This window comes from Coregonus clupeaformis, chromosome 12, assembly GCF_020615455.1.
Source record: "Coregonus clupeaformis isolate EN_2021a chromosome 12, ASM2061545v1, whole genome shotgun sequence".
In the NCBI taxonomy this organism is placed as follows: Eukaryota; Metazoa; Chordata; class Actinopteri; order Salmoniformes; family Salmonidae; genus Coregonus; species Coregonus clupeaformis.
In genome coordinates, this window is record NC_059203.1 from 13,208,026 (window position 1) to 13,220,742 (window position 12,717).

Below are 12,717 nucleotides of genomic sequence, written 5' to 3' on the forward strand. Positions count from 1 at the left end.
TGTTTCTTTCAGAGCTCTCTGTCTGTGTCTATTATAGTACAGAATAAGAGGTTGATGCTAAAAGTGTAAATACATAATTAAAGAATAGAATATGATCATATTCAAATGTACAGGGAAGCTGAACATGCAATAGATTGGCATTATTAGCCAGATTAAGTGAATGTGTGAGTGAGTGTTGTTTACCTTGAGTCCCAGGAGTCCAGGTTCATCCTCCAGGACTTTGACCAGTTCCTTCAAGGCATTCCTCAGGAAACCTCTTCTCTCTCCGTGCATCGCACCACTTACATAGACATGGCAAAAAACACACACACACAGCTCTAGTCAACGTTCTCATTAGAAAGTGGACACACTTGTTTTTAACAGTTAAGCACATGGTTGCGCTGGCTGCTGATCCAAATCTGGCTCGAAGGACCATGAAAAAGACTTCCACCTTGTGTCAAATGCACAGCCCATCCCTGTTTCGTTCCCTGCTATGTGAAAGCTGGGCTTTACGGTCAGGCTCAGTTTGAGGGGCTGTGCGACATGCTCTTAGAGGGTTTTATACAGATGCTAAAGAACTCACCTGTTGACTAGGGCATGCTCCATGCATTCTTTGATGTTGGCAACACGCTTACTACACCTGACAGGAAACTGAATATATTGTCAGCAGTAAGATGTAAGATGTATTTAATACAACACAGTACAATACAAGACAGGGCCTTGTGTCCCAATAACATTTTGGTGCATTAAAACCTTCGTAGGAACATGGTTAAAACTGTTCACCAAAACCTTTGCCATCACTAATGGGAAACCATGCCCAGAATAAAATCACCTTGAGTCCCAATCACATCACTCAGAGGACCTAGTATACTGTATATGGCATACTAATGTCATACCCTGTCAGACCTTGTGGATGTTAAGTGTCTCATCCCTGATGATGTTGAGATACAGGCCGCTGCAGAGGGCCGTCTTCCACAGCTCCTGAGACGACTGGTTTGTGTTCAGACTGCTGTGATGCAGCAGGAAACCCACTAGAGAGGAGAGGAGAGATTAGATTAGATTAGATTAGATTAGATTAGATTAGATTAGATTAGAGGAGAGGAGAGGAGAGGAGAGGAGAGGAGAGGAGAGGAGAGGAGAGGAGAGGAGAGGAGAGGAGAGGAGAGGAGAGGAGAGGAGAGGAGAGGAGAGGAGAGGAGAGGAGAGGAGGAGAAAATTGACAAACAAACAAACCAAAACAAAGGCAAAGTCTTCTCATGCTTTGTTGATTTCAAAAAAGCTTTTGACTCAATTTGGCCTCACCCTACTAGAATCTGAAGTCAAATGTCTACTGTTTGCTGATGATCTGGTGTTTCTGTCACCAACCAAGGAGGGCCTACAGCAGCACCTAGATCTTCTGCACAGATTCTGTCAGACCTGGGCCCTGACAGTAAATCTCAGTAAGACAAAAATAATGGTGTTCCAAAAAAGGTCCAGTTGCCAGGACCACAAATACAAATTCCATCTAGACACCGTTGCCCTAGAGCACACAAAAAACTATACATACCTCGGCCTAAACATCAGCGCCACAGATAACTTCCACAAAGCTGTGAACGATCTGAGAGACAAGGCAAGAAGGGCCTTCAATGCCATCAAAAGGAACATAAAATTTGACATACCAATTAGGATCTGGCTAAAAATACTTGAATCAGTTATAGAACCCATTGCCCTTTATGGTTGTGAGGTCTGGGGTCCGCTCACCAACCAAGAATTCACAAAATGGGACAAACACCAAATTGAGACTCTGCATGCAGAATTCTGCAAAAATATCCTCCATGTACAATGAAAAACACCAAATAATGCATACAGAGCAGAATTAGGCCAATACCCGCTAATTATCAAAATCCAGAAAAGAGCCGTTAAATTCTATAACCACTTAATAGGAAGCGATTCCCAAACCTTCCATAACAAAGCCATCACCTACAGAGAGATTAACTTGGAGAAGAGTCCCCTAAGTAAGCTGGTCCTGGGGCTCTGTTCACAAACACAAACTGACCCCACAGAGCCCCAGGACAACAACAACAACAACACAATTAGACCCAACCAAATCATGAGAAAACAAAAAGATAATTACTTGAAACATTGGAAAGAACAAATAAAAAAACAGAGCAAACTAGAATGCTATTTGGCCCTAAACAGAGAATACACAGTGGCAGAATACCTGACCACTGTGACTGACCCAAACTTAAGGAAAGCTTTGACTATGTAAAGACTCAGTGAGCATAGGTATGACCATATTAGAGACACATATTTCCCTCAGATTACAGCGATCCACAAAGAATTTTGAAAACAAACCCAATTTTGATAAACTCCCCTATCTACTGGGTGAAAAACCACAGTGTGCCATCACAGCTGCAAGATTTGTGACCTGTTGCCACAAGAAAAGGGCAACCAGTGAAGAACAAACACCATTGTAAATACAACCCATATTTATGTTTATTTATTTGCCCATTTGTACTTTAACTATTTGCACATTGTTACAACACTGTATTTGTACATAATATACATAATATGACATTTGAAATGTATTTTATTATTTTGGAACTTCTGAGTGTAATGTTTACTGTTAATATTTATTGTTTATTTCACTTTTGTTTATTATCTATTTCATTTGCTTTGGCAATGTTAACATACGTTTCCCATGCCAATAAACCCTTAAATTGAATTGAATTGAATTGATAGGAGAGGAGAGGAGAGGAGAGGAGAGGAGAGGAGAGGAGAGGAGAGGAGAGGAGAGGAGAGGAGAGGAGAGGAGAGGAGAGGAGAGGACATAGTGACTAACATGTAGAGAGCCACAGGGCCCAGAGACTAACATGTAGAGAGCCACAGGGCCCAGAGACTAACATGTAGAGAGCCACAGGGTCCATAGAATAACATGTAGAGAGCCACAGGGCCCAGAGACTAACATGTAGAGAGGCCACAGGGCCCAGGGACTAACATGTAGAGAGCCACAGGGCCCAGAGACTAACATGTAGAGAGCCACAGGGCCCAGAGACTAACATGTAGAGAGCCACAGGGCCCAGAGACTAACATGTAGAGAGCCACAGGGCCCAGAGACTAACATGTAGAGAGCCACAGGGCCCAGAGACTAACATGTAGAGAGCCACAGGGCCCAGAGACTAACATGTAGAGAGCCACAGGGCCCAGAGACAAACATGTAGAGAGCCACAGGGCCCAGAGACTAACATGTAGAGAGCCACAGGGCCCAGAGACTAACATATAGAGAGCCACAGGACCCAGAGACTAACATTTAGAGGCCACAGGGCCCAGAGACTAACATGTAGAGAGGCCACAGGGCCCAGAGACTAACATGTAGAGGCCACAGGGCCCAGGGATTAACATGTAGAGAGCCACAGGGCCCATAGACTAACATGTAGAGAGCCACAGGGCCCAGAGACTAACATGTAGAGGCCACAGGGCCCAGAGACTAACATGTAGAGAGGCCACGGGGCCCAGAGACGAACATGTAGAGAGCCACAGGGCCCAGAGACTAACATGTAGAGAGCCACAGGGCCCAGAGATGAACATGTAGAGAGCCACAGGGCCCAGAGACTAACATGTAGAGGCCACAGGGCCCAGAGACTAACATGTAGAGGCCACAGGGCCCAGAGACTAACATGTAGAGAGGCCACAGGGCCCAGAGACTAACATGTAGAGAGCCACAGGGCCCAGAGATTAACATGTAGAGAGCCACAGGGCCCAGAGACTAACATGTAGAGAGACACAGGGCCCAGAGACTAACATGTAGAGGCCACAGGGCCCAGAGACAAACATGTAGAGAGCCACAGGGCCCAGAGACTAACACGTAGAGAGCCACAGGGCCCAGAGACTAACACGTAGAGAGGCCACAGGGCCCAGAGACTAACATGTAGAGAGGCCACAGGGCCCAGATACTAACATGTAGAGAGACACAGGGCCCAGAGACTAAGATTTGAGTCCACAGGGCCCAGAGACTAACATGTAGAGGCCACAGGACCCAGAGACTACCATGTAGAGAGCCACAGGGCCCAGAGACTAACATGTAGAGAGCCACAGGGCCCATAGACTAACATGTAGAGAGCCACAGGGCCCAGAGACTAACATGTAGAGAGACACAGGGCCCAGAGACTAACATGTAGAGAGCCACAGGGCCCAGAGACTAACATGTAGAGAGGCCACAGGGCCCAGAGACTAACATGTAGAGAGCCACAGGTCCCAGAGACTAACATGTAGAGAGGCCACAGGGCCCAGAGACTAACATGTAGAGAGCCACAGGGCCCAGAGACTAACAGTGAACATAGAGCGCAATGGTGCTTCAAAGACTCCAGTCGCTGCCTTTGAAAATCAGCAGGCAGGACATGGTAGGGCAGGTAAGAGAGGAGGAGAGGAGATAAGAGGAGAGGAAAATAAAATAGGAAAAGAGAAGAGAAGAGAAGAGAAGAGAAGAGAAGAGAAGAGAAGAGAAGAGAGCAGAACAGAACAGAACAGAGCAGAGCAGAACAGAGCAGAGCAGAGCAGAGCAGAACAGAACTGAGCAGAACTGAGCATAACAGAACAGAGCAGAACAGAGCAGAAGAGAGTAGAACAGAGCAGAGCAGAACAGAGTAGAGCAGAGCAGAACAGAGCAGAACAGAGCAGAACAGAGCAGAACAGAGCAGAGCAGAAGATACGAAGAGAAAATGGGGGGAGAGGGTTGGAGAGGGTTGGAGAGGGGGAGAGTGGGGAGAGGGGGAGAGGGTTGGAGAGGGGAGAGGGGGGAGAGGGTTGGAGAGGGGGAGAGGGGGAGAGGGGGGAAGAGGGTTGGAGAGGGGGAGAGGGGTGAGAGGGGGGAGAGGGGGGAGAGGGTTGGAGAAGGAGGGATAGGGTGGGAGGGAGAGGGTGGGAGAGGGGGGAGAGGGTTGGAGAAGGAGGGATTGGGTGGGAGGGAAAGGGTGGGAGCGAGAGAGAGGGAGAGATGGGTAGAGTTCAATTTTTTACTGTATTACATTTCCATAACAGTGTTGTTAGGCCGAACAGCAGTAAAAATCATGAACTCCATTGATTTTCAGGAATAATGACCCACTCTAATATTTACAGCCATTTTCAATATACAGTTGACATTACCCTAGTGAATATACAATAGTTAATATACCTTAGTGAATATACAATAGTGAATATATCCTAGTAAATATACCTTAGTGAATATACAATAGTGAATATATCCTAGTAAATATACCTTAGTGAATATACCCTAGTAAATATACCCTAGTGAATATACCCTAGTGAATATACCCTAGTGAATATACCTTAGTGAATATACCCTAGTGAATATACCCTAGTGAATATACCTTAGTGAATATGCCCTAGTGAATGTACCTTAATGAATATGCCCTAGTGAATATGCCCCAGTGAAAATGCCCTAGTGAATATACCCTAGTGAATTTACCCTAATGAATATACCCTAGTGAATATACCCTAGTGAATGTACAGTTGACATTACCCTAGTGAATATACCTTAGTGAATATACTCTAGTGAATATACCTTAATGAATATGCCCTAGTGAATATACCCTAGTGAATTTACCTTAGTGAATATAGGCTAGTGAATATACCCTAGTGAATTTACCCTAATGAATATACCCTAGTGAATATACCCTAGTGAATGTAAAGTTGACATTACCTTAGTGAATATAACTTAGTGAATATACCCTAGTGAATATACCCTCGTGAATATACCCTAGTGAAAATACCCTAGTGAATATACCTTAGTGAATATACCTTAGTGAATATACCATAGTGAATGTGCCCTAGTGAATATACCCTAGTGAATATACCCTAGTGAATATACCTTAGTGAATAGACCTTAGTGAATATACCTTAGGTAATATACACTAGTGAATATACCTTAGTGAATATACCCTAGTGGATATACTTTAGTCAATATACCCTAGTGAATATACAGTTGACATTACCTTAGTGTGAGCGCCAAACTCCTCAGTGAGTTTCTTCATGGGCTGATCATACTCCAGAAACATCTGAGCCAGGCAGGGATACGCAGGGTCACTTGAGGATCAATCAATTAATCACGCATGACTTAGTCAATCAACCACACATTCATGCATGTATACTCATACCACTGTCATGTACCATACTAACTCATACAAACAGCAGTATCATGTGGTGGCATCACCCACACAAAAAAAGTCAATCAGATTCCCCCCATTCTTTCAAGTGTCATTACTTATCACTTTTTGAATAGGAGATGAAGAAGAGGCATCATCAAGCACTCTCTCTCCTTCTAAACTCCATCAGCTTGATCAAAAGTAGCGCACTATCTCCAAGCCACTGATGCGTATTATGTAGGGACTGGTGGAAAATTGCTGTGACATTCCATTTCTTTGTTCCTTATTGTATTTCCTCCTCCACAGCGTCTTCGATCAAGATAAACTTCCTCCTGCCATTTTGGCGATATAAATGAATATGGCGTGAAATGGGAGGACTCAAAATGTCAGTGTATTGCTTTTCACTCTGGGAAAGGCTGGACAGGAAGGGAAAGATGTGTTGTTACTTGTTAATTAACCAGTTATTAGTTGAGGAGACAACTGTGTGCAATTAATGGGTAATCATCTTTTGAGATGCGTGGCTACATTAATGGCTAAGAGGAGTCAAGTTATCGTGACTGGGCAGTTGCTTAGCCTACGCTAATGACATCCTCCACTGAATGATGAGAACATCAGATTTGTTTAAATCATGAATTGATATTTAAATGTCATCCTCCATTGAATGAGTGGAAAAAGCCCATGTCCGATTATTCCTGGCATGAATTGAATTGAGAGTGAAATGAGCTTGCAGTGTGAGCATGTGATCTGGTTATGTATTTGCATATGAAAATACATTAATTCATTGTCTGTTCAGAAATGTCAATGAAAGATGTATTGAATAGAAGCTCGGTAATTTTCAATGAGGATTGTTTCCATTCTATTCTTGAATTTGTATTCCTAATCCCTTCCTGAATCGACTGTATTTGAATAGTTGATAGATGTGACCGGTCTTACCTGTTTCCGTTGGGCATCTCGTGAGCACAGTTGTACATGGCCACCAGGACCTTCATGTCATCAATACGTAACAACATGACGATGATGGACGTGTAGGTGACGATGAGCTCCAGGTAGGTGTTGGTGAAGTCAAAGTTCATCGCCTGATGAATGAATGAATGAATGAATTACTGAATTAATGAGTGAGTGAATTAATGAATTACTGAAGGAATGGATGAATGAGTGAGTGAATTAATTAATTACTGAATTAACGAATGATGCAGGTTAAAAAGTAGGTTAACATGACAACTTGTAAATTAGTTATCATGTGCTGTGTGACACCTACGGTGGCCCTAAGGGGCAAAACCACTGTTGTGGAATGCTGTACTCACAATACAGACGTCAACTAATGCAGTGGGTTGATGCATTCATGTTGCTCTGTAACAATACAGATGTCAAATAATTCAGTGGGTTGATGCGTTCATGTTGCTCTGTAACAGTACAGACGTCAAATAATTCAGTGGGTTGATGCGTTCATGTTGCTCTGTAACAGTACAGATGTCAAATAATTCAGTGGGTTGATGCGTTCATGTTGCTCTGTAACAGTACAGATGTCAAATAATGCAGTGGGTTGATGAATTCATGTTGCTATGTAACAATACAGACGTCAGATAATGCAGTTGGTTGATGCGTTCATGTTGCTCTGTAACAATGCGGACGTCAAATAATGCAGTGGAACAGTACAGAGGGCCATAGGGAATAAACACCTGCTAGCCATGGCTATCCTCATAGAGTTTTGGATTATACAGGCCTTATAGAAATGCCACAGCCTATCCAAAGAAATTGGGTTAAACGTCGGAGTGTATTATTTTGTTGTATCATCATTCATATATTTTTTATATTTTCCATTCTGAAATTGGGTGACAAATTGATGTGTAGTATTTTATTGTATTTATCACGTTTCAGGAGAAGACCCAGATGCAAACAATGTTGAAGTAACAAATGTTTATTACAAAAACAGGGGGCAGGCAAACGACAGGTAAAGGGCAGGCAGAGGTCAGTAATCCAGATCAGAGTCCAATAGGTACAGAGCGGCAGGCAGTCTCAGTGTCAGGGGAGGCAGAGGTCAATAATCCAGGGTGGTGTGTCTAGGTACAGAACGGCAGGCAGGCTCAGGGTCAGGGCAGGCAGAATGGTCAACACCGGGAAAACTAGAAAACAGGAACTTGAGAAAGACAGGAGCAAGGGGAAAACCACTGGTAGGCTTGACGAAACAAAACGAACTGGCAACAGACAAACAGAGAACACAGGTATAAATACACTGAGGATAATGGGGAAGATGGGAGACACCTGGAGGGGGGTGGAGACAATCACAAAGACATGTGAAACAGATCAGGGTGTGACAGTATTATCATCATAATAAACTCTTTATTATTGCATGACCTCCCTACAATGTATATCCCATACTGTGACCTTCATCACACATAATGAATACGCCTGAGGCACAGGACACAATTTCCTCTGTACAATAAAATAAATCAATTTGACTCCCCTTGAAAAGCATATTATTTAAGTTGGGGGAGGAAAAAATATCACTTTATATGTTAATCCAGTTTGGATAATTTTTGTTTTGTGCTTTGAATACCAATGCAGTAATATCTGAATGAAACACTTCCTCATATTTTATTTATTCCAGAACTTGCACTGCTGATTCAACTAATGAAGTGCTTGATGATTAGTTGACATGCAATACATAAAATAAGTGGACCTGGCTGGGGTTACTGGAAGAGAGTTTGGGAAACACTGGAGAAAGACTCTTAGAGGAAAGCTTTGCATTTATTAAACAAGTGGACCTGGCTGGGGCTATTGGCATGGAGGTTTGGGAAACACTGGTATAGAAAGACTCACCCTGAACTCCATGACGTCTATGAATGAGTCATAGTAACTGGACATGGTGGTCATCACCTGATGTATTTGACAGACGCTTCCATGGTCTTGTCCATCAGGTATTGTGGCCGAAGCTTGGAACAGAACTGAGCACGTCTGGAACAGAACTCGGTGGGGTTGGGGTCAATGACATTTTGATTCACTCAATTCAGGAAATGAACTAACACTTGTGTGAATTTAGTATAAACTTATTTGCTTATTTGCCTCCTGTTCCGGACGATGATAGCCGATGTGAGTAAGACAGGTTTAAATAGGTAAAAATTCACAAGGGCGCAGGGCCAGACGGATTAGCAGGACGCGTACTCAGAGTATGCGCTGACCAACTGGCAAGTGTCTTCACTGACATTTTCAACCTGTCACACCCTGAGTCTGTAATACCTACATATTTCAAGCAGACCACCGTAGTCCCTGTGCCCAAGAACGCCAAGGTACCCTATCTAAATGACTAATGCCCCATAGCACTCACATCTGTAGCCATTACATTTTTGGAAAGGCTAATAACAAAAGTTTCTCAATACTTTGTTTTATACCCTTTGTTGGCAATGACACAGGTCAAACGTTTTCTGGAAGTCTTCACAAGGTTTTCACACAGTGTTGCTGGTATTTTGGCCCATTCCTCCATGCAGATATCCTCTAGAGAAGTGATGTTTTGGGGCTGTCACTGGGCAACACGGACTTTCAACTCCCTCCAAAGATTTTCTATGGGGTTGAGATCTGGAGACTGGCTAGGCCACTCCAGGACCTTGAAATGGTTCTTACGAAGCCACTCCTTCGTTGCCTGGGTGGTGTGTTTGGGATCATTGTCATGCTGAAAGACCCAGCCACGTTTCATCTTCAATGCCCTTGCTGATGGAAGGAGGTTTTCACTCAAAATCTCACGATACATGGCCCCATTCATTCTTTCCTTTACACGGATCAGTCGTCCTGATCCCTTTGCAGAAAAACAGCCCCAAAGCATGATGTTTCCACCCCCCATGCTTCACAGTAGGTATGGTGTTCTTTGGATGCAACTCAGCATTCTTTGTCCTCCAAACACGACAAGTTGAGTTTTTACCAAAAAGTTATATTTTGGTTTCATCTGACCATATGACATTCTCCCAATCCTCTTCTGGATCATCCAAATGCACTCTAGCAAACTTCAGACTGGCCTGGACATGTACTGGCTTAAGCAGGGGGATACGTCTTGCACTGCAGGATTTGAGTCCCTGGCGGCGTAGTGTGTTACTGATGGTAGGCTTTGTTATTTTGGTCCCAGCTCTCTGCAGGTCATTCACTAGGTCCCCCCGTGTGTTTCTGGGATTTTTTCTCACCGTTCTTGTGATCATTTTGACCCCACGGGGTGAGATCTTGTGTGGAGCCCCAGATCGAGGGAGATTATCAGTGGTCTTGTATGTCTTCCATTTCCTAATAATTGCTCCCACAGTCGATTTCTTCAAACCAAGCTGCTTACCTATTGCAGATTCAGTCTTCCCAGCCTGGTGCAGGTCTACAATTTTGTTTCTGGTGTCCTTTGACAGCTCTTTGGTCTTGGTCATAGTGGAGTTTGGAGTGTGACTGTTTGAGGTTGTGGACAGGTGTATTTTATACTGATAACAAGTTCAAACAGGTGCCATTAATACAGGTAACGAGTGGAGGACAGAGGAGCCTCTTAAATAAGAAGTTACAGGTCTGTGAGAGCCAGAAATCTTGCTTGTTTGTAGGTGACCAAATACTTATTTTCCACCATAATTTGCAAATAAATTCATAACAAATCCTACAATGTGATTTTCTGGATTTTTTTTTCTCATTTTGTCTGTCATAGTTGACGTGTACCTATGATGAAAATTACAGGCCTCTCTCATCTTTTTAAGTGGTAGAACTTGCACAATTGGTGGCTGACTAAATACTTTTTTCCCCCACTGTAGTTGAAGTAATATGTACATGTGGGTAGAGTTAAAGTGACTATGCATAAATAATTAACAGAGTAGCAGCAGCGTAAAAAGGATGGGGTGGGGGGGGCAGTGCAAATAGTCCAGGTAGCCATGATTAGCTGTTCAGGAGTCTTATGGCTTGGGGGTAGAAGCTGTTGAGAAGTCTTTTGGACCTAGACTTGGCACTCCGGTACCGCTTGCCGTGCGGTAGCAGGGAGAACAGTCTATGACTAGGGTGGCTGGAGTCTTTGACAATTTTGAGGGCCTTCCTCTGACACCGCCTGGTATAGAGGTCCTGGATGGCAGGAAGCTTGGCCCCAGTGATGTACTGGGCCGTACGCACTACCCTCTGTAGTGCCTTGCGGTCGGAGGCCAAGCAGTTGCCATACCAATAATAATAATAATAATAATATGCCATTTAGCAGACGCTTTTATCCAATACCAGGCGGTGATGCAACCAGTCAGGATGCTCTCGATGGTGCAGCTGTATAATTTTTTGAGGATCTGAGGACCCATGCCAAATCTTTTCAGTCTCCTGAGGGGAATAGGCTTTGTCGTGAACACCTTCTACGCCCAAGCCATAAGACTGCTAAATAGTTAGTTAAATACACTGAACAAAAATATAAACTCAACATGCAACAATTTTAAAGATTTTACTGAGTTACAGTTCATATAAGGGAATCAGTCAATGGAAATGAATTAATTAGGCCCTAATCTATGGTCTGGAACCAACAGGACCCTGAACAACTTCTACCCCCAAGCCATAAGACTGCTAAATAGTTAGTCAAGGTAGCTATTTGGTTAACTATTTAACTATCTGCATTGACCCTTTTTGCGCTAACTTTTCTGACTCATCACATATGCTGCTGCTACTGTTTATTATCTGTCACTTTATTCGTAGTTATATGTACATATCTACCTCCATTACCTCGTACCCCTGCAATCGACTAGGTACTGGTAGCCCCGTGTATATAGCCAAGTTATTGTTACTCATTGTGAATCTAGTTTTACTTTCATTACTACGTGTTTTACTTTTCTATTATTTCTCTATAATCTTTCTCTCTGCATTTTTGGGAATGGCCCGTAAGTACGCATTTCACTGTTAGTCCACACTGTAGCATGTGACAAATAAAATGTTATTAGATTTTCCTGATATGTATTGTACAGGCCTAGGAAAGGATTTATGGAGCCTTACAAGCAAGGCTTTATTTAGTATAAAGTGGGATCAGCATGTACAACAGCAGCAGAGGTCTCTGAGTGGCTGCCAGATCACTCTGGTTTCTTCTTCAAGACAAGCCGACACTCAGAAAATATATATTCTTACCCCAGCAGCCACCAAGCTAACTGTATTTAAAGAGATCATTACATTTTTGAATGTTAAACATTGATCATTTCCTATCCCAGTGTTTCCATCCACACAGATCTCCATCAAAAAAGTGGCCAATAGTTTTGAATGTAATCAGGAAGAAAAAACTCTGACTTTCCTTCAAGTTCCTTTTTTCATTTTGCTGCTTCTAAAGTCTTGCCATTCTCCTCAACAGACCGACTCGAATGTAGTTCATTCGTAGAAGCACCCCTCTCCCCCTGTCGTTAAAAATGGTGAGCTTCTCAGTTAGCTTCTGTTGGTAAGCCATGGACATGATGCTCCTCTCCTCTCCCCCCTACTGTTATAGCCCTGGTCTGTCTCCTCCAGATCAGGAAACAGCCTCAAAGACAAGTGCATCCAGCACTCAGATAGACCAGGCTCCACCCTGTCACGTGATTGGTGGAGTTGGAGCTTGGGTTTTGGGTTTCTTTTCAGTGTCAGTTAACCCAACCACTCAACTCTCTCTTCCTTGTTGTGTGTGTTT

The 12,717-nt window shown here is 43.4% G+C and overlaps 1 pseudogene; it reads right to left on the reverse strand.

Moving 5' to 3' along the window:
- LOC121578815 overlaps positions 1-12,501 on the reverse strand; it is a 30,219-nt pseudogene extending 17,718 nt beyond the window's left edge.
- Positions 12,502-12,717: the final 216 nt, after the last annotated feature.